Source organism: Mytilus californianus, unplaced genomic scaffold, assembly GCF_021869535.1.
Source record: "Mytilus californianus isolate M0D057914Y unplaced genomic scaffold, xbMytCali1.0.p SCAF_14, whole genome shotgun sequence".
NCBI classification, from domain to species: domain Eukaryota; kingdom Metazoa; phylum Mollusca; class Bivalvia; order Mytilida; family Mytilidae; genus Mytilus; species Mytilus californianus.
Window position 1 is genome coordinate 24729416 of NW_026262626.1, and position 24750 is coordinate 24754165.

General features: G+C 32.4%; 1 long non-coding RNA gene across 1 annotated transcript; it reads left to right on the forward strand.

Moving 5' to 3' along the window:
• Positions 1 to 377: 377 nt before the first annotated feature.
• Positions 378 to 12140, forward strand: LOC127724621 (uncharacterized). Its single transcript, XR_007992610.1, has 4 exons — positions 378 to 402; positions 3433 to 3537; positions 6819 to 6963; positions 11976 to 12140. It is a non-coding gene; the product is annotated as an uncharacterized LOC127724621 (long non-coding RNA).
• Positions 12141 to 24750: the final 12610 nt, after the last annotated feature.

A 24750-nucleotide genomic window follows, 5' to 3' on the forward strand; every position in this document is an offset into this window, starting at 1 on the left:
AGTTTCAGACGTAACATTATAAGTTGTTCAGTTGTTTAATATTTAGAATACACCTTATCGCTATTCCCGCTTGACCCGAGAATCTGTCCCGCTCGAACTTTTGACGTCATACAACAATCACTTTTCCATTGTGGCGTCAGACATTTCTATTATGACGTCAAAATTTTACGGGAACTTGTGTGATGTCCAGTAATGGCGGACAAATAGCGATAAGGTGTATTAAACTTAATGAATATACAATAAATTATTTATTTCATTTTTCATTTTGTAAACCATGTATGAGAAGAGCAGCAAATTGATTCTTCAGTTTTGACTTCCGAAATCGGGTACATCGGTTTCAGCCCTCAGATTTTTAGTTTAACCGAAGCGGAAGTATTCAAAAATGTAAACAGTCAAAAAAAGGTAAAATTTGAGGTTGCGAACAAAAGACCGTGAGAAGCATCAGAACAATTTTATAAGTTTTTCGGTACGATGTATCTAAGTTATAATAGCTGCGACATATAAACTAATCGATAGACGATAGAATATTGAAAGAAAGAAAACAATATGTGTGTCCTACATCAGTTTGAATATGGGTGGTTTCGCCCTAATTCATTTCGCCCCAATTTTATAAATTTATCAATATTTTTTGGGCAACAATAATAGCTGCGGAAACGTAACTCTTATAGTCCGCTTATTGTCAAAAATAGCATGACCTGTCCTGGAAACCACACATCGATAAGGTAATCATAAAAGCAAAAAATGTTATGATTTCTATAACGCATGTGAATTGTCAGATCCAACTTTGACTACTGTGCAACAGTTTTGGAACCTCTTCCAATGTCTCGGACAAGTACAAAAGTCAGTGCCAATCAATTATTTTTAAAAGTTTTATGCTCCCTTTATTTGAAATATTAGTTATATGTAAATTACATTGTCAGCGCTCTCAGGTGTACAATTTTTGCCAGATTTTTATCAAATGTATATCAAAAGTTTATATAGCATTATAGGCAATGATTCTGACAACATGAACAAGTTTAAAATATTTTTTAAAGAGTTATGCCCCTTGGAAATTACATTGTACAATGATCATGATGATCATGATGATGTTTAAAAATGAAAACATAAGTTAAAATTTTAAATAATTTCAACAAAAACTTCATAATTCATAATTGTGAATATTTATAGCAAACGTATATATATGTTCTAAAATATATTCTAATATGACGTCCTTCTTTAGCTTTGGAAACAAAGCCATGTTCTAATTACAATAAAACATGGGCTGCACGTGAATGATTGACGTCACAATTAAAATTGCAACGTCAGTTGTATTTTGAACATCGCCGGAGGTCGATATGCATAGTTTTGTCTGTGTTGCTCGCTAGGAAATTAAATAAAATCATTCTAAAAGTAAGTTTACGTCTATATATTAATTTTTTGATCGTTCAACTGTTGATTTTCTATAATCATGATAATGTTTTGGGTTCATCAAATCAAAATGGATTCCTACAATGTATCAGAATCGAAATAATTCTATCATGCCATAATTTTATGCTTTATGCTAATTTTAACATGGGTAAGGCATTATATTGCTCAATATTTTACACCTCGCTAACGCTCGGTATAAAGATATTGACAAATATACATGTAATGCCTACCAATGTTAAAATAAGCATAAAGCATTGGCATGAAAGAATTATTTCTTAAAAAAAATCCTCTTAATACCAAAAATCAACTGAAAAAGTTTGTACTCGTAATGACCTGACTTTTTCTTCCCCAATGCAGGTCATGAAAAAGACCTACATTTTCATTTTCAGAGGTTGACGTGCATAAACACGCCTACCTTTGCTGTCTGAATCAATTCTTGACAGGCCTACCTAAATGTATATAGGCCAATGGAAAATCATGTCCTCTAATAATGAATATATTCAAATGAGAAGTTAAGGATTTTGTAAATTTTTTACATATTCATCATTAATGTAATACATGTACTCTGATAAGGAAGCTGAGGGGCGGATTCAGAACTTTTCATAAGGGGGGGCTGGGGCGCTCCAGTCATGCTTCGGTGATTCCCTATATATTATCAACCAATTTTTCCTACAAAAGGGGGGGGGGGGGGCCCCCCCCCCCCTGGATCCGCCTATGGGAAGTTAACTTTTGTTTCAAAGTGTTAAATCGTGTCGATCACTTTCATACAAATGCCTCCACTTACAATCTTTATCGTCAGAAATCAGCTAACCAACAAAAAAACTGTCATGTACATTGTAAGTCATAATTATAAAAAAAAGTTCTGAAAGTACAATTTTCATGAAATTTTCTAATTCATCATTAGCGTCCACAACTCTTGAAAACAGCTAGACAGAATTCAACCGAACTCAGATGTTCCTCTACAAGAAGTTGTGCACCTATTTAATATGTACATGTATCAGTGATTTTGGGGGTTTTCTAAACCAAAACATGGACTCACCTTTTTCTGCTCATTATTTGCAGACAACAGACAACAAATGGGTTCCTCTGTCATTTTATGGTATAAATGTAATTTTTAATAGTTTTTTTGGTGAAAGCATTCAAACAAGCATCTTGATTTATAGTAAAGCAGACACCAATGTACATGTTTATATCTCTTTAGATACTGAATTACTACATGTAAGGGTTGCCGTAGCAGAGTACTTATTTACATATATAAAAATAAGAAGATGTGGTATGATTACCAATGAAACAACTCTCCACATGCTCGACAAGAGACCAAATGACACAGAAATTAACAACTATAGGTCACCGTACGGCCTTTAACAATGAGTAAAACCCATACCACATAGTCAGCTATAAAAGGACCCGAAATGACAAATGTAAAACAATTCAAACGTGAAAACTATCAGCCTGATTTATGTCAGAAGAATGAACAAAAAAAAACAAATATGATATACAGCAACAAACAACAACTACTGAATTACAGGCTTCTGACTTGGGACAGGCAAATACAAAATATGGCAGGGTTAAACTAGTTTGAAGGCCATGAAGGCACCAACCCTCTCCTAACCTGGGATAGTGGTGTAAAAGTAAAACATAAGAACAAACTGTAAAAATCAGTTGAAAATGGCTTAACTCATCTGATGGATACAAAGCAGAAATACATCTAACAAAAACAGAGTGGATGTGGCAGGGTACAATAATGTACTTTTACATCCCCACAACAAAAAAAAGTACAGATCTGAGAGTACTCGCTGTTACTGACAGCTAATTCAAAGCCAATAACAACTAATGAAAAAATATGCATCTATGACTAAAATGCTTAAATATATGTACATATATATACATGTATTGCATGCTAAAATCTTCTGATATAAGCAGCGGCTAGAGCATGCAAGCAGGTAAACATTTAATGGCTACCTTCTACTTAAAGCCCAGGAGAAGTAAAGATGGCATTAATCAGTAAATTAACTTTCTATACAGTTTTACCAAAAAGATCTATAACTTGATGGCTGCAGAAAGGGAAACATTGGTTAAAGATTGCCTGTCAAAGTTCCTAAAAAAGCATGATTTACATGATAGCATAGAGTAAGTACTTTAATTAATCATATCTTGACTGGATAAATATTCATTCAAAGTATCTATGTTTGATGACTATCAACTAAATTTTACATTTATATTTTCCATATCTAGCCAGAGAAAAAAAAACATGTGACTGGGTAAACAATTTTTAGCTCATCACTAGGCATCAATCTTTAACTTTTGCAAAAATATTCTCCTCTGAAATTGCTACGCCAATTTGAACCAAACTTGGTCACATTTATCATTGGTGTATATCATGTATATAGTATTAAAAAATGTGTCCAGTGAGGCCACCTGCCAACCAGCATGGCTAATTGTGGAACTTTGGGGTAAAATGCAAGTTTTGTCTATTACATGTATCTTGAAAACTTCTCTTGAGAAAAGGCAATTATGTTCAGTCAATGTAGAGATTTAACTACTGTCCATGTTTACACCAAACCTGACAGAAGACTTATTACCATATGCATGCTTACAGGATTTATTGCCCTTAAAGGACAAATTTAAAAAAAAAAATTATTATTGCCTACTACATGTATCATGAAAACCGTGATAGAGAAAAACTTTGAATAGCAGACAAGATCTATAAATAATTCATGGCCAAGGAACACAGTTATTGTCCTTTGATGTTTTGTTGTCCCTAGTGTAACATTGTGTTACTTGCAACTTTTTTTCATATACCTTTCCTATTTATTTCTTCATGTTTTATGTAGCAAGAAGGGTGATGAAGTGACACTAAAAAATATGGCTTATGAATTTTAAGGAACAGCATTGATTTGGTCCAGTTGAAAAAGGTGAAAAACTAGAATGTCTGAAGCTGTCAAATGGAATTCAACACTCTCTTCTAAAATATAAAAAATTATAAAATTGTCAATATTTGAGGTTAGAGCTGATGAAGTTTTCTATAATTTGATATAATTTGTGCCTTAGGTAGTACACTACACAGAGCAAAAGAAAAGTAAACCTCAATAGATAAAAGGTAATATAAAAAAGAAGGAACAAAAAAGAAGGAACTCAATAGGAACTAACCATAATGATGATCATGATGATAGAGGAAATGTGTTGCAACGAGATGCAAGTTTATTATGTTCAACACATATATCTTATTTGCTGCTTTGATTACCCTGATCGATTATTATAGCTGATACTCTCCAAAAATCCTGGTAGGAACAGTGTAACACTTGAAATCTTATTGATAAAGGGCATGTGCAATTTTTTAATTTGCATTATGCATATAGTGTCTTGAAGAAATGCACTAAGAAATAACTGTGTTGTGTGTGTTCTCACGCGATCAAGGCACAAATAGTAAATCAACTCTTTATAGTAGTTATTGCCATTAAATGCTTTTTAACCGGATTTTCGAAGGAAATATCGGTTATTAAAATGGTGATATACTTAATGAAGGTCTCTATTAATTTTCAAGATTTTAGTATATCTCCTTTGTGAGTTATCACCATTTTTAATATCCAAAAGTAGAATTTTTAAATATTTTACTGTTGTTATCATGTTATGATTTGTCTTATCTCAGAATAAAAATTGGAGTGACAGATTTATTTGAAAATTATCTATTTCCTAAGTGGTAATGATTATAAGCTATATCATTAGACATTTTGAAGATTATTACATTATTAATTATGTTAGAGTACTATGTTAAACAACCATAGTTCAGAAAACTTCTGTTCAATTAGATATTATAAATATTTCAGCATATGATAATGATTTATTTTCATTATTAATTAGATCTTGGAAATATTCTAGCATATGATAATCATTGAAGTGACAGATTTATTTGAAAATTTTCTGTTTTCTGATAAGATCTGTAGGACTGTATATATACAGTTTGAAACTTACTGTATTACTATATAAATGAGGTTTGGAATTTACTGTTCATTATTAGACATTTTGTAGATAATTAAGTGTCCGTTAATCATATATATTCTTACCCCTACCCCCCTTCAATTTGATAATGTGCTTTTATCTTGTAAACGGTTGAGATCCCTACTCCTAAACCATATATATTCTTGTATGGAACAATAAAACAAATCAAATGAAATATTGGGGTAGTCCTCAGATTCACAGCTACCCTCCTTTTTTTTGAAAACTTGTAAATGTGCAAGCTCCCCACCCTGAAACCATATATATTCTTGTATGTTACAAATCAAATGAAATAAAAGGTGAGTCCCCTGGGGTCACCCCCAGCGTGTCTGTTTGAGAACTTGAAAACAGTCGAGATCCCCACCACTAAACCATATATATTTTTGTATGAGACAATAAATGAAATCAAATGAAATATAGGGGAAGTCCATTGTGGTAACCCCCCACCCCTTTCTGTTTGAGAAATTGTAAACAGTTGAGATCCCCACCCCTAAACCATATTTATTCATGGAATTTGACAATAAAACAAATCAAATAAAATTTAGGGGAAGTCCACGAGGGTAAACCTCACCCCCTTCTTTTTGAAAACTTGTAAACATTTGAGGTCCCCACCCCTTAACCATATAAAATCTTTTTTGGGACAATTAAACAAATAAAATGAAATTTAGGGGATGTCCCCTGGGGTAACCCCAACCCCCCTTTTTTTAAATTTGTAAACAGTCAAGATCCCCACCCTTAAACCATTTTTCTTCTTGTATATTACAATAAAACAAGTCAAATGAAATAAAAGTCGAGTCCCCTGGGGTCACCCCCACCTTTTTCCTGTTTAAGAACTTGTAAACGGTTAAGATCCCTCAACCCTAAACCATATATATTCTTGTATGGGACAATAAAACAAATCAAATGTAATATAGGGGAAGTCCATTGGGGTAACCCCCACCCCCTTCTTTTTGATAGCTTGTAAACGGTCAAGATTCCCACCCAGAAACCATATATATTCTTGTATGGGACAATATATCAAATCAAATGAAATATAGATGAAGTACACGGGGGTAAATCCCAACCCCTTCTTTTTGAAAACTTGTAAACGGTTGAGATCCCCACCCCTAAACCATATATATTCTTGTATGGGACAATAAAACAAATCTGACAGGGTTCGACCTCTGCAGGAAAATCTGGTTTGCTGTCTCTGCATTTTGCTTATCATTTTGAATACTATAATAGATAGGTAGAAAATTTCATAACAAAAATGATCAGCAGGACAGGATCTACATGAACAAGTACATACGCATGGTTGAAAATGTCAGTTAACTCTTTATAGTATGTATTACCCTTAAATGGTCTAGTAAACTCTGGAAGTATTTTTGCCTCTTTGACTTATGAGATGACTTTAATTTTTGGGTTTTTTTTTTCAGTGCCATTTGATGAGATAATGTTGAGTTATGTCATCAGTATCTTGGAAGATTTAGGAGATGACCAGAATGCTGAGGAGAATATTGATGTGGACCAGTTTACGGAGATGATGGATGCATACATTCCTGGATTAAGTAGCATTGACAGGTATTAATCAGGGGAGATAATTAATAGCACATTAAGGCAAGAGAACACAATTATTTCATAGTGCATTAAAAAAAATTCTTTTAGACCAAAAACTAAAATAAAAAAAATGGAACTAGCTCAAACACTCAAGCAATTAGAGCAAATCTGATGAGAGGTTAAAATGTTCATTAGGCCAAGTTCTACCAGCCATGAAATTTTCAGATGAATCTAACAGTCCATTGTTTGGTTGCTGCCACTAAATTGGTAATTTTAAGGAATTTTGCAGTTTTTGGTTATTATCTTGAATATTATAAATGATAAAGATAACCTGTGAACATCAAAAATGTTCAGCAAAGTAAGATCTACAAATAAGTTAATATTACCAAAATTGTCAAATGTGTCCTTAAGGAGTTATCGCCCTTTAAAAACAATTTTTCACAATTTGTTCATCTAGTTTGCTTACTTTAAAAAATCTTCTCCTTTGAAACTGCTGAATCAGTTTCAGCCAAACTTGGGCTGAATGAGTTTCAGAGTATCTAGTATAAATTTTGTATTTTATTTTCTTGTACGTCAAGAAACATAGCCACTATGGCTTAAATGGAACATAGGGGTAAAATGTATTTCTTTGCTTTTGAAGAAAATATGACAGATACAAAGAACATTTCAATGGAATTTTTAAGCCACTTATTTAACAAACACTATCACAATATATCATTTTCCAAGTCCGTGGCGCGCGGAAGTAGTCAAGGAGATAGTATTATTTTTTTCAGGGGTTGACAGGATACACTTAATAGTTTTTAGTTTCAACTTCAAGGTTATTATGCAAGAAAATTTAAAAAACAATGATTTTATATATGTTTTTTATTTGGTTTTCACTTTACATAGGGCTTTATCTCTGATCTTATTTCAGTGTGCACAATTCTTATTCTACGTATTTCACCTTTATCAATATTAGGAAAATCTGTTTGGTCGATTGCATATACCATTTTGTTTTAGGTGTGTTCAGATTCAATGTCGAGTTAATGTATATTATTTAGTGTTGTCTGCGAGAAACAAATCATTTCTCTGATAAAGTATCTAAATTCAAGTCCAATATAGATATAGTTAACATATATATTTAATTGAACTGTGTAAATTGATTGGAATGCGGATGCTAACATACACCTAAAATTCTTTTTTAGTGTATCCCGTTTAACACATGACATTTACGTGGGAACTTCTTCCATTGACATCGTAATATAATTGAATTTGGGGATTAATCATCAATTGGATGTAATGTGATATTTTTTGTTTCTTCTATAGTACATAATTTGACGTCAGGTTTGTACACATTAAGACTCTAGTCAGTGGCGGATCCAGGGGGGCAGGGGATTCCGGAGGTTGAAAGCCCCCTTTTTTATTGACGTGACGATCAATGACAATGCATTTGAATGGGGATATTTAGTTGGAACTGCATGACCCTTTATCCTGGGTAAAGTTCCTCTTTTTAAAAATAGCTGAATCCGACCCTGCTAGTCTAGTCAGAACTGAAGAAGATGTAAAGCATATTACACAAAAATTGTCCCAGAAAAAAAGGGGGGAATCGGGTCTGTTCGCAACATGCTCACCCTAGGTCCGTTCTCCATGATTACATGCTCGCCCTAGGTTTGTTCGCCCTGATAGTCCGTTCGCCCTCTTTTTATATAGGATATATGTATATGTTACATTTATGAACGGGAAAAGGGGGAGGGGAAAGGCCTTAATCTGTCTCTTGTCTGACACATGAATTCGTACTACATGCTATGCTATGCAGCGGCATGCTTTTTCAGTGGAAAATATCACATCACTCCATTCTTAATAATACATAAACCCACGAGATGAGTGTAACGTGAAACCGAACAGGGCGTTTTAATATCTTTATCCTCGAGTTTATGATGTGTACCAGTTTCCTGGGATTTGAAGAGCAATGCAAAATTTCTAAAGTCAATTAAATACTATTTAAAGTGAATTTCAACACCTATTAACTAAACCCGATCCTGGTATATCAAAACTGTTCAAAACCCTTTCAGTCTGATATTCGTTCAAACCAAATGTTTTGAAATAGGCAGAAACCTAAATGTATGAAACTGGGCTGAAACCTTAATGTATAGAACCTATTAAAACAAATGTATGGAAATTATTTGAAGTGGTATGAAACTAACTTATCCTGCTTTTAACTCTTCACTCTCCTGCTTTCCTGATCTTCTTCCTTCAACTTCTTCAGTACAAATGACAACTTTAATGACGATGGAAGTTTTTAACGACCTTGACTGGCTTTGCAGCCCTTGCAAGATCAGTAACAACTTAAACTGTATAGCTACCCAGTATTCATACTACGAAAGCAGACCTCAAAGAGCACCCTAGCAACAACTGTACAGGTAAAGCGTCTTATTATAGCAACCAAGGATAAAGGGATGATTTTTTATGCTGTTTTCAATAATAAAAAGATCAAATGCGAAATTTATAAAGATACCAGAAAATTCTTCAGTATTATCTATAAGTTATATAGAAATATTATTACATTCATAAACTGTAAATTTGTAACACGAGGTTAATACAATAATGTATTGTATGTCTGTATCAACCAACAAATAAAACTGAATTACTGTTTACACTTCAACTGTTTAATAGACCTTTGTGTACATGTATGTATATTTAATCTCATTTCTGTCCATTCAACTGATAAAATCAACGAAATCTGTATAAATTTCGTGAATTCTACGTCTTACACCTATAAAGGCTTTATAAAAATCGCTATAGAGGATTTTGTATACATTATCCTCGTCTCGTGAGTTTTTGTTCTATTAAGAATGCATTATGACGTCACGATTTCCATTGAAAAAGCATGCATAGTACATGTAGTACGAAAACATATGACTTAAGTAAACATGATCTGACCATATATTGTAGGGGTTGTTTACATACAGAGTCAAGTTATTAAGTAACATACATGTACATGTACAATTAAGGTATGTTACTAAGTTTGATTTACTGATAAACTTCCTTTAATAAAGAAACATTATATAAAGTAAACATGTTCTTTATATTTTGCTGTGTGCAATTGGCCTAAATATGAAGGACAGTACAGCCCTAAAAATGGTATATCCCATTTTACACATGACATGTACATGATGTATGCAGGAAAGACCCATTTGATTGTATCACCTTTGTGACAATTAATTTGTCTCTGCATTGTAATTTACTGACTGTCTTTTAATTTGATATCCTATCCTATCATAGGAAATTATCAACATTTGATGTCGGGTTTGGAATCTATATAATACAGATATACTGTTCCCAGACTTCAATCTGAATTATTTATTGTCAATATTGAAAATAAGTTGATCCATCCTTTAGAAAAGTTGTTTCGAATATAATGAATCCCCCGACCTCTACACCTTTTATTAGTTAAAAAGGCTACATTTTCTTTTTTCCCTTTTTTAGAACAGCAAAAAAAGGGATATTCCTCATTTGGGGGGGGGGGGGGGATCCCAATCTGTTGTTTAAATTAATTATAAATCCGGCCATTACTTTTCTCATTTGAATTTTTGTATACTTTTCCAGTAGGGACTGTTGCATTTGACAGCCAACAAGGGTTTTCCTCTTTTGAACGCTGTATTTGCTTTGTCATTTGAATTTCAGTGGATAGTTATCTCATTGGTAATCATACCAAATATTCTGATTTTTATATTGATTGCAGACCTGAAAAAGATGTACAAAGTTACATATGCTGATAACTTCAAACAACCTACTACAACTGATTTACCATAAAACTGTTGAGCCGAACTATATACATATTATGTATATTTGATCTCATTATTGCCTTATACCACTACCAATCGACAGAACAAATGCAAATAATTATGATGTCTTGAAAGGTTTTTGTATAAATCTTATCAATATAAACTGTATCACAATATAAACATGTTGGGCTCTGTTAAAGCCGACTATACAGTATAGGGTTTTCTCATTTTTGAAGGCCTTAAGCTTGTGGTTGCCTATAATTGAGAGCTTTGGCGAATATTTTATTAATATGAATAAATCCCACGTCAATTTTACATGTACAACAATCCGACATCAACCCAAATCCAAACTGAATGTAATTGAAAGACATCTAGAGGTTAAAATACAGTGGAACAATAGACAAAATTAAAAAACTAGAGGCTCTAAAGAGCCTGTGTCGCTCACCTTGGTCTATGAGCATATTAAACAAAGGACGCAGATGGATTCATGACAAAATTGTGTTTTGATGATGGTGATGTGTTTGTAGATCTTACTCTACTGAACATTCTTGCTGCTTGAAATTATCTCTATCTATAATGAACTTGGCCCAGTAGTTACAGAGGAAAATATTTTGTAAAAATTGTTAAAAATTGACTATAAAGGGGTCCTTTGGGCCAGGTGAGCTAAAAAGAGCGAATTATTGAAAAGAATTGTACTAATAAAAATATGTAATTACATGTATTTGCAAGATTTAAAATATAACATTTAAAATTTTTTGAGTTTTAGGTTCCACCTACCATTTAAGAAAACTGTGATTTCATTGCGGCTAGTCTGTAAAAGGGATGTCAATTAGAGAAGCCAATATTTTGGGGCATTGATTTGAAAACATCAAATAGCTGTCCATTAGCATGATTAGAGGGGTATTTAATTGGTGGTAGATTAGGAATCTTATTTCATTTGGACATTAGAGAGTGACATCAATCTGAGTCTTATATTATTGATTCAGTTTTGATGGTAAATACATGTAGCTATAGACACTGATAAGTGATAAGTGACAGTCTAATAACATTTTATAGTTTTGAATGTTTGTTTTTCAGTTTACTATGATTAGGTGGAGGTATGATCTTATATTAAACAGAGGGTGGTACTCAGCCTATATCAATTTGTGCATGAAGCAATTTAGGTACCGAATCATTTTACCACAACTTTGTGAAAGTTTTAACCGGTGTTTCCCAATCATACCGTACATGTATACTGAAAATATGATATGAAATTTAATTTTTTTTTTTCAGGACTTCAGATCCATCCATGTCGTATGGCATTTTTGTGAGAAGTGGATATTCATGAAGGACCTGTAGTACAAAGTATATCACTGGATTGAGCTCTTTGTCTAAGTTTATTATTTAAGTGCTTTGCTTTGAGCTCAGTTCATTGTTATGCAATTCATTCTTTGTGAAATAAAGATTGGACAAACAACTCTAATCTGTACAAGGAATTGTAGAAGTATCCATTCCATGTAAGTAGTAATGGGGAGAAACATAGTAAAGCATTTTATTTACGTTTGAACCAAAGATGTTGTGTCCAGAAGCTAAATTAGAAAAACACACAAATTACCAAACAATACTGCTCGTGCTACTAGCAATATCATGAACATGAAGTGAATATGATGCTAGGTGATTTTGTTACACTTTTTTAAGCTTCTGCACCTGCACTGCCTACTGATAACACAGTCCTGAGTAGATGTAAATGTCATTCAGTATTGTAAAAAAAAGAACCTATCTGCCTTAATTGATTTCTAAAATTATATTTCATTGTTCAACATCTATCATTCATTTGTCAATTTGTCAAATTGTGTGAATTAACAGTAAATGTTAATAACAGCACTTTCATACCACAACAAAACTAGCTTAATACTGTACTGGCTTCACTAATATTTATATTCATATAACAAAAATATCTTAGAACAAGAATATTTTTGCAATACCTTTTTCATTTTAAATTCTATAACTTTTTAGATAAATAGAACATATTCGGACAATTAAATATCTTCTAATCTGAGAAACAATTTTGACATTTAAACGAAATATTTTACTGATGGTACTGGGAAGATCCACCAAAAAGAAACATAAATATAACCATACACATAGTACATGCATGCATGTTCTCCAATACCATCTCCCATATAAAAAATCACATCATGAAGAAATGAACTTTGTGTTCCTCTCCTAGCTACAAATGTATCCAAAATCAAAGGTGTAGAACATATTTTATCATAATCATTTGGTAATCAATGCAATAAGTGTCTCCATGACAGTCTTGAACATTAAAACAAAGTATTAAATAAACAATACTGCTAATGTTAAGTGTTTGGCTCAGTAAAGCTGTCATTGTGCAACACAGTTTAATATATATAGAACTCTATGTCAACATGAAACACTGTCAAACATTCATACATACTATCCACACTGATCTGTGTCCACACTTGTAAAATAAATTAAAAAGCAAAAATAATCTTTGATAAAAGATTTAAGCAAAAAATTACAGGTGAACGATTCAGGCTCTTGAGAGCCTCTTGTTTGCCTTTGCACCACATGGTTATTTTGTTTTACATTTAGTGCTGTTGATGAGATAGTATTGAGTTATGTCATCAGTATCTTGGAGGACTTAGGAGATGACCAGAATGCTGAGGAGAATATTGATGTGGACCAGTTTACGGAGATGATGGATGCATACATTCCTAGATTAAGTAGCATTGACAGGTATTAATCAGGGGAGATAATTAATAGCACATTAAGGCATGAGAACACAATTATTTCATAGTGCTTTAAAAAAAATTCTTTTAGACCAAAAACTAAAATAAAAAAAATGGCACTAGCTCAAACACTTAAGCAATTAGAGCAAATCTGATGAGAGGTTAAAATGTTCATTAGGCCAAGTTCTATCAGCCATGAAATTTTCAGATGAATCTAACAGTCCATTGTTTGGTTGCTGCCACTAAATTGGTAATTTTAAGGAATTTTGAAGTTTTTGGTTATTATCTTGAATATTATTAATGATAAAGATAAACTGTGAACAGCAAAAATGTTCAGCAAAGTAAGATCTACAAATAAGTTAATATTACCAAAATTGTCAAATGTGTCCTTAAGGAGTTATCACCCTTTAAAAACAATTTTTCACAATTTGTTCATATAGTTTGCTTACTTTAAAAAATCCTCTCCTTTGAAACTGCTGAATCAGTTTCAGCCAAACTTGGGCTGAATGAGTTTCAGAGTATCTAGTATACATTTTGTATTCTATTTTCTTGTACGTCAAGAAACATAGCCACTATGGCTTAAATGGAAATAGGGGTAAAATGTATTTCTTTGCTTTTGAAGAAAATATGACAGATACAAAGAACATTTCAGTGGAATTTTTAAGCCACTCATTAATATGTATTAAAAAGCAAAGATAATCTTTGATGAAAGATTTAAGCAAAAAATTACAGGTGAGCGATTCAGGCTCTTGAGCCTCCTGTTTGCCTTTGCACCACGTTTGCACTACATGGTTATTTTGTTTTACATTTAGTGCTGTTGATGAGATAGTATTCAGTTATGTCATCAGTATCTTGGAAGATTTAGGAGATGACCAGAATGCTGAGGAGAATATTGATGTGGACCAGTTTACGGAGATGATGGATGCATACATTCCTGGATTAAGTAGCATTGACAGGTGCATGTGCATTAGATTGTTTTAATTCAGATTTGTATATCAGTTTTCAATGACAAAAATTGTGAATCTGCTAATTTGATTTCCTGTTAACTACCTATCCAGACTAAACTATTGTAGTAAATCTTTTCTTTTCAATGTTATATACAATTTTTCTATGAGGGTAAAACTCACTGTAAAAGGGCATTTTCAGGTCTGTGTATTTTCTGGTTCACTCTTTCTGTCCCATGTGTGGTTAAAATTTTGGTTTAGAAAGAATATGGACATGTGACAATTTTCCATCAGGGACCAAACGATGTAGATTTAAGCTATTTTTTGGTCAACATACAGCCATTAAGGTGGTACCTAACACTACAGGGAGATAACTCTGTAAAAATCAGCTTAACGTTTTAATTCCGTTGTATTGTTAAGGAAATATTAAGCTTCTCAATGACCAAAATTAGTGTTTGTCAAACTGCTATATAACCAATGAAATTTTTCTGATAAAGTGGTTGGTTCAAATTTTTTGAAATTTTTATATTTTTGTCAAAGGGTCAAAGTAAACATTTTGTCAAAATTTTATGAAAATTAAACGAGCCAAATTAATATTAGTCAAGGTGTTGGGTACCACCTTAAACAATGTGTGAATTCCCTAACATAAAGTATGACTGAAAAAAAAATCCCATTTGACAAAATTTAATGCAATTCAAACAAGGAATCTAAAGGCCAGTTTTATAATTCAACAATAAAAAAAAATATCTATGACAGACAGCAACCAACAATAACCACTAATTCACAGGCTCCTGTCTTAAGACAGACAATGTACAGAATGTGGATGGGTTAAACATGTTTGCGAGCTTTTGAAGAGCTCAACACTCCCCTTACCAATAACAGTGGTACCGGTGTAACAGCACAACATAAGAACATACTTGGGCCAAGGCTCCGTGTTGAAGACCGTACTGTGACCTATAATGGTTTGCTTTTATAAATTTTGACTTGGATGGAGAGTTGTCTCATTGGCACTCATACCACATCTTCTTATGTCTATTTAAAAAATAGTTTGAAAAGGTTTGACTCATCAGCTAGGCAAGAAGCTTAAATGAAACTGATAAGAAGACATCAGACTCCAGGTACTGTCTGATCTAAGAGTACTCGCAGTAACTGAATGCTAACTCAAAGCCAATTACAACTAAAAGATAAATCATATTTCCAAGACAAAACTTTTATTCTGACAGTACAAATCCAACAGATTTAGTGTAAAGATGTTGTAAACAGTCTGAGATGCACAACCTTGTTATATAAGTATTGCCAGGATGTAAGACTATAAGTGATCATGAATCATGTGTATAGCAATACATATTAAGCCATGTCTGAATTTATTACCGGTAATAAGAAAATCGGTGTTAGTTCGATGAAGACAATATTTAAAATGTTTAATTGATAACCTTTATGGAAAAGTTTATTGAAAGGATCAATTAGTTTACAATGATCATATCATAATTAACAGGCTCTAGAAACAATATCGCCTTAAAAAATAGAATGTGTTATATTGTTTGTTTATATTGTTTGTATTTCTGTAGGTGCAGGCAAACTGTCAAACCAAATCTCTGTATCTATGGACTTCAGACTTTAGTTAAAGGTTTAAGGATGTTCGCTTGTCATGTTTTGGAATTTTTGTCAGATTTTCAGAATCCTCTGGTTTTATCCATTTGAATGCCTTAAAAAATTTTGCCCACTAACCTCCATTTTTCTTTTTATAAATCTTGTACATGTATAATTATAAGCCATCTGTAAAAGTCTTATAAAATCTTTGTTATTTTTTAATAGTTTTTGAGAACTTAAACTTGTCAATGATAAAGCTATGAAAAATCAAGAGAGAACATTTTCCCGCCAAAATTTCAATGGCTAATATCTCAAAAACAAGCACACGGACCTATATTTTTTTTTCGCTCTTTTGGTTCCTTTATTAATCCCCTATCAATATATACTAGTGTTATGAAAAGCTTGTTATTTTGAAACTGAGTAGTGAACTTCCTTAAGTAGTTTATGGTAATAAAATCCCAGAAATAATTTCATACATGTAGATAATACATGAGTTCTGATCATCAAAATGTGTTTTCGTGATTGTTTGACTAATGAATAAAAAGATATAACCATAAGGTTAGATATGAGTAAAGAAATTGGTCACCTTGAATTCACCCATCTGGCAGGAACAAACATTATGGTAGGACTTCTGTTTGCAAATTGCAATGCAGGAAATAAAAATATGCATTCATGTCTACTCTAGTCAGAATGGAATTGTTAAAATCAATGCCTCTTGTTACCCACAACTTCCGATATTCAAGGTTAGAAGACTACAACAAGACCACTGAGGTATGTTCTTAACCTTGGCCAAATTACCCTAGTTATGTAGAATTAAATGCAGTTATAACAGGAATAACATTATTTTTCAGTGTAGAAATTTTTGAGTGGATGTTTTCCTTGTCTTCAGAACTTTCAAAGAAAACGGGAGGTAATCCTCATATTTAATTCATATATATATGTCTTCTTCAAAAGTCTCAAAAATTTGGATAATTTGTTTTGGAGAAGAATTACTTTTAAAAGGCAGTTTTCACGTTTTCATATATTTTTCCAAATTGAACTACTTAAGTGGAAATCTTTTCCAAGGGAAATATAACCTGCAAGATCCAGCTAAATGTGTTTTTTGTTCCAAGGAAAATCGGAATTACAAGATCTTATTTAGTGTTCTTACATTTCTAAGTTAATTGAAAATTACAAGATATTGATTAGTGTTCTTAGATTTCTAAGGCGAATGAGAATGACAAATTCTTGATATAGTATTCTTAAATTTTCTAGGGAATTTTATGCCCCCGTCGTAAGCAATGGGGTGATTAAGTGTTACCCTTGACTGTCCATCATTTACCGTTCTAGAGTTATGCTTCTTTTTAACTTGGCAAATTGCAAAGCTTGAGGGGAGCATTCATGTCCTCAGACGGTGTCTTCAACCTATGCCAACTTTTGATAAATTTATATTCAACCTATGCCTACATCCAAAATACAATAGGTGTTGTTATAACACTTGTTAATTACTAACAGGTAAAATACAGTCAGTATATTTAAGCTTTGAATATTAACTCTTTTAAAAATTAGAAACAAAAAGTATTTGCAAAATTGTGTTGTAGTAAAAAAAAAAAATCTAAAAAGGAAAAAATGTTCAAATAGAACACTTGAAACTAGCAAAATTGTGTTGAATTAAATACAAAATTAATAACAACAAATAGACAAAAATTCTAAAATTGAACACTTGTATATTTATAATACTTGAGAATTAAAGTTAACAAGCTATTTCTTTTGTGAATTTTTATGATAACTTTTGTTCATTATTTTGTTATATTAAATATGAAACATGCTACAAACAAGCAACAAAATATACAAAAATACCATACTTTAACATTTTTTTTTTAGTCAAATTAATTTTGCAATATGAAATTTTAAATAAATATCAAATAAAATGATTTTTTTTCTTTTTTTTATTACACGGCGGCTTTCCAGTGGGACAGTGCACCCTTTGATTATCTAGTTTTACTTCAGGAAAAAATACTCTGTGTGGCAAATACACAGTTAGATATTCAGTTTGTCACCACTAGATAAGAGTCTAATCCACAATGGATACCAATAGGGCATCGGTGGCCGGGTGGTCTAAGTAGTCAGAATTACTACATTACTAGCCTGTCAACACTGAGGTTGTAAGACTCCATAACTTCCATGCTTTTGTCGATGGAGCCATCATATTAGTAAAACTACTGAAGAAACAGCAAGCAGCTACAGAGTTTAGAATAATCCAGAACTCAGCAGGTGGTAAACATCGTCAAAGAAAGTACATTGAAAATGACAACAGGCTAGCTGACCTAAACTGGAGACTCTAGGATGACAACATGACACCAGTTGAGTGTGCAGATGCATCATCATATCTTCTACATATAAATTAGTGCCACAGAGACCCTATTGGTATCCATTATGGATTAGACTCTAATCTATTGGTGACAACTGAATATCTAACTGTGCATTTGTCATACTGACTTGCGAATGATGGAATTTCAAATTACAAATTGGCGACAAAAAATGTAACCACAAATATCACAGCTCAGTTTAATAAATAAAAACAAACGCAGATTACTTTTTCTAAAGTAAAAGAAAGTAAATAAAGGGCGCACTGTCCCATTGGAATGCCGCCGTCTAACAAATGAAGAAACACAATCATTTTATTTAACATTCATTTTAAATGTCATATTGCAAAATTAATTTGATTTAAAAAAATAAAGTTTTTGTTAAAGTATGGTATTTTTGTATATTTTTTCTCAAGTTTTCTATATATATATATATCTACTCTTTGGTCGGGTTGTTGTCTCTTTGACATATTCCCCATTTCCATTCTCAATTTTATTTTATAGGTGTTCAATTTTAGAATTTTTGTCTATTTTTTTATTATTAATTTGTTATCTAATTTAACACAATTTTGCTAGTATCAAGTGTTCTATTTGATACCTACATTTTCACTAGTATGTGTAAACAAGAGTGCACACGCTGAAATGTCTCGCCTTCTTTACTAATCATTGATATTATGTTGATAGTCCTAAATATAAAGCTTTATTACAACTGTCACATAAACTTAACATTAACCAAGTAAACTAAACATTGACCAATGAACCATGAAAATGAGGTCAAGGTCAGATGAACCATGCTAGGCAGGCATGTACAGCTAACAATTCTTCCATACAACAAATATAGTTGACCTATTGCTTATAGTTTAAGAAAAACAGACGAAAACACAAAAACTTAACACTGAGCAATGAACCTTGAAAATGAGGTCAAGGTCAAATAAAACCTGCGTGACTGACATATAGATCATAAAATATTTCCATACACCAAATATAGTTGAACTATTGCATATAGTATTAGAAAAAAAGACCAAAACTCAAAAACTTAACTTTGACCACTGAACCATGAAAATGAGGTCAAGGTAAGATGACACCTGCCAGCTAGACATGTACACCTTACAATCATTCCATACACCAAATATAGCTGACCTATTGCATGCAGTATTAGAAAAAAAGACCAAAACTCAAAAACTTAACTTTGACCACTGAACCATGAAAATGAGGTCAAGGTCAGATGACACCTGCCAGCTAGACATGTACACCTTACAATCATTCCATACACCAAATATAGTAGACCTATTGCATACAGTATAAGAAAAACAGACCAAAACACAAAAACTTAACTATAACCACTGAACCATGAAAATGAGGTCAAGGTCAGATGACACCTGCCAGTTGGACATGTACACCTTACAGTCCTTCCATACACCGAATATACTAGACCTATTGCTTATAGTATCTGAGATATGGACTTGACCACGAAAACTTAACCTTGTTCACTGATCCATGAAATGAGGTCGAGGTCAAGTGAAAACTGTCTGACGGGCATGAGGACCTTGCAAGGTACGCACATACCAAATATAGTTATCCTATTACTTATAATAAGAGAGAATTTAACATTACAAAAAATCTGAACTTTTTTTTCAAGTAGTCACTGAACCATGAAAATGAGGTCAAGGACATTGGACATGTGACTGACTGAAACTTCGTAACATGAGGCATCCATATACAAAGTATGAAGCATCCAGGTCTTCCATCTTCTAAAATATAAAGCTTTTAAGAAGTTAGCTAACGCCGCCGCCGCCGCCGGATCGCTATCCCTATGTCGAGCTTTCTGCGACAAAAGTCGCAGGCTCGACAAAAAATGGCATTGAGTACACTTTAACGCTAAGTTTAAACTGATTGTAAATTGATTAGACCTTAATCAATTTATGTTTTAATAACACTTAATCTGTAACAAATTATTCAACCTATGCCAACATTTTTTCATACAATTTTATACCTAAATTTCAAAATGTTGGCATAGGTTGAATGAACCCCTCAGACACATTCAGTCATTCTTCTTTATTTTTTTGTATTCGTAAATATCACTTGTATTTTTTTATGCCCGACCTACAATACAAGGGGGCATGTTTTCTTGTCTGTGTCATCCTCTGTTTATGCATCCTGTGTCAGGTATGTGAGTTTTTGTTATAAGGTAGTTTAATATCATGACGGTGTGGTCACATCAGCCTGAAAGATTTCACCGGTACACATGTTCATTATGATGAGATCTGTAAAAAATTGTCAAGTTAGGATTTTTTATAAAGATTTTTCAGTTTACTTTTAAGGGCATACGATACAGTTTTGATCCCATGTTGATTTTTTTACGAAAATTTGCATACAACCTATTTTTCACCTAGTCAGCTCAAATATGTAATAAAAATATACCTTCATCATTTGTTCATGTGCTACTTTAAGAAATAAATGGGGTCGAAATTTAGACATTTACCAAAAATTTCGGTTTTTTTTACATTTCTATCCTTTTGATAGACATACCTTGCTTTTTTCTTTCAAAAGATAAACACACGCGGATTTTTGTAAAATCTGAATGACATAAAAAGAGGATTGCAATACGAGTTGCGGATTACGGAATGATTGAGAGTAGTGGTCACCGTGACCTGGCTGAGACTATAGTAGTCTCAGCCGTGACATTATAAGTTGTTTAGTTGTTTAATATTTAGATTAAACTTAATGAATATACAATAAGTTATTTATTTCATTTTTCATTTTGTAAACCATGTATGAGAAGAGCAGCAAATTGATTCTTCAGTTTTTACTTCCGAAATCGGGTACATCGGTTTCAGCCCTCAGGTTTTTAGTTTAACCGAAGCGGTAGTTTTTTCAATACATTTCTAACAATTGTTATAATTTTAAAAATTTAAATAAATCTTCTAAATTTTTATGGCTCTTGACTCAAGAAAACGTAACTCTTATGGAAAAACTGGGCTGTTTTAAATCAAGGAGATCAGGTGTGAATATGGACACTTAGTCAAGTAAATGATATGAGAATGAATGCATATAATGTAATTTTATTCTTTTATATACAATATATTATTATTTAAATACGCATACAGAAATTCAAGCATTCAAAACAAAGCCCAACCTTTAAATCATATCATTGCAGTATAAACCAGAGACATATCTGTTTCTGAACACTGAAATACCACATAATTTTAAACCACCTTTTCGAGGGATAGCAAAAATTACCGTTATGATTTAAAGTTGTTTCGAAACAACTCGAAAGCTGGCAATTATGCAAAAAATATTAAACTAGTTTTGATAAAATACCAAGTGCAAGTTTTCCACTGTACGAAGAGAGCGCACCTAAAAGAAGATACTCAATAAAAATTTTCAAAATTACGACACAATTATTTATTAAGCATGCAGCTATTTATTCATTGTGTTTGGTTTTAGTTTTGAATGCTTTAGATCTTTATAGATATTCAAGACAAATTATGACTGAACATTATAATAAAAATTCTCAAAGCATTCAAATTATGTCGATTAAGCATTCAATGGGAAGATTAATGTAAATTGTATTTAAAGTATAATGAACTAACTGATTAATTGAGATCTCCTCATTTAACTTAAAATTCACCTGTGATGTAAATCTTTTGTTCAAACTCTCCATTATTTTTCAGGAATGGAGAGTTATTTTCTTTTGTTCATCTTCATTCATCCGGACATTTTGCGCTTTGAATATTTCCATGGGCACTTTCTTAAAAAGTGTTCACCCATGGAAATAATCGACGACTGAATGCGATATTGAACGAAGATGAAAACTTACTAAAACGACTGATAATGGGGGATCGTAGTAATACAATGAACACCAAATATCTCATTATTAATAAACAGCTTTTATTTGCGAGTCGTATATAATTCCAATGTATAACATATAGTATCGTTTTCACTAAAATTCCACAACATTATCCATATTTTGTTTTCCGAAGCAAATCGTGATTGAATTTTTGTCACGGATAGTATCCAAGCGGGTAAAAACGAATATTTTCCATTGAGTTCCATTCCAATTCTGTGCATCTACAAAATATTAAATGTGTTAACTCAGATGAAGTCTTTTGTGATATTAAAGACATTAACATTATTCAGAAAGGAAAATTAGTATTAGATGCATGATTTTTTTTATTATTTGTTATTGGCTTTGAACTAGTTGTCAAGTAACTGCGAGTTATCTCAAATCTGTACTTAGTGTCTTTTTGTTGTGGGGATGTATAAGTACCCTGTCACGTCCACTCTGTGTTTTTGTTACTTGTTTTTGTGCTTAGTATTTATCGGATGAGTTAAGCCCTTTTCAACTGATTTTTATAGTTTGTTCAAATGTTGTACTGTTACACCACTGTTCAAAGTTAGGGGAAGGGTTGGGCGCCCTCTAACATGTTTAACCCCGCCACATTCTGTATGTGCCTGTCCCAAGTCAGAAGCCTTTAATTCAGTGGTTGTCGTTTGTTGCCGTATATCATATTTGTTTTTCGTTCATTATTTTGTACATGAATCAGGCCGTTAGTTTTCTCGTTTGAATTGTTTTACATTTGTCATTTCGGGGCCTTTTATAGCTGACTGCGGTATTGGCTTTGCTCATTGTTGAAGGCCGTACGGTGACCTATAGTTGTTAATTTCTGTGTCATTTGGTCTCTTGTGGAGAGTTGTCTTATTGACAATCATACTACATTTTCTTATTTTTATATTCACTTACAGATTTGATTTTAATTTTACCGTTTAAGATATCATTTGCTTGAAATTTAAAGTGTTGTATTTTGATTTTGTACAGCAAAAATCGGTTGTTCCATTTTATAATAAATGTACATTAACAAAAGAAATATTACTCGGATATAGTTTCTACAAAAAAACTGAAATGGTCAAAATGACGTATTCGGTATATTATTTGATTTTTTGTTGTTATAATTTGAATATAGTATTAATGAATAGAATTTGAGGGAGTATGGATAACATTTGAATAAGACTTTAGTTAAATATTGGGTGGGATTTTTATTCAATTTTCAACAGAAACGCGTAACATAATCGAATTTCTTTACTGTTGTTATATGTCCAGTGGCAAATATAACAGTTATATCGGCAGTGCAAATGACGGCGTTAATCTTGAAATGTTTTAATGAAATCAAAAAGCAGTTTTCCACTCAAGTTAAAGACTTACAAAACGAAATCTAGAACTGTTTTTAATCACTCAGGTTTTTTTTTCTAAAACTGTTTGCCTCCTTTCTGATAATAGGGAAGAATGATTTCAGTTTGCTTGTATTGCTATTTAAGAATTATTCGCTTAAACATGCATAACATTTTTTTCGTTGTTATGAGCAAAGGGAAAGAAAAAAATGTTGGGTTATGCATGAAACACGAAACACTGTTTTCTTGTTTAATTCTATTTGATCTAATAGAATGGTTTGAAATATCGAATCATATTTTGTTTCAAATATGACTTATAATCGAGCACACCCTCATTAGTTGAATAACCGTTACTAGAGTGTTACATACCTGGAAATTTATTCTAGTTGTACCATGTGATTTTTATCAGACGATTCTACATCCAAGATTTATCAAGCGAAAAACACACATAATCCATCAACATATATGCATAAATACTAGGTTTTTTTTTCTCTCCCAAAACAACACTAAATAAAAAATCATTACTTCAAATAAAACACTTAATTGCACTAAATAACAATTTATACATTCGAAATACTGTTCTTAAGTCCTAAGTGTGTCTGATGAAGAAGTGTGTCTGATGAAGAAGGTGTAATAGGACACACTTAGTTTACACAGAAACTTCCTTTTGATGAAAACAAACTACAGTCCTAAGCAGCAAGAATTTCAAGATCTACATAACATGTTTACTGTATGCAGGTCTACAATCTGTGTAGTGTTTATTCTTCTTTTTTTCTTTGCGTTTGAATTTGTCAGTCTTTCTTCTTTTCTTTTTTTGTTTTAAATAAAGGCAACAGCAGTATACCGCTGTTCAACAGTCATAAACAGATTGAGAGAAAACAAAACTAGGTTTCAAATTAAAACCGAGGGAAACACATTAACTATAAGAGGAAAACAACGGAACAACAGAAACACTGAAGTGCAACAAAAACAAACGCCTTGTGCATAGACACGGACCATTTGATAACAACTGCATTTTCCTGATATTCTCTCATAAATTTCTTGTACTGTTAAAAAACTTTGGAGGCCTTCGGCTGTGATCTGCTCTTTGGTCGGTTTGTTATCTCTTTGACATATTCCCCATTTCCGTTCTCAATTTTATATACAAAATCCTCAATAATCCTAACCAAAATAATAATAATAATTGACTACATTGGAAATTATTCCATTTAAATAATGCAAATACCAGAACTATGACTTCTGGGCAGTGGAAAATTAACAGTTAACT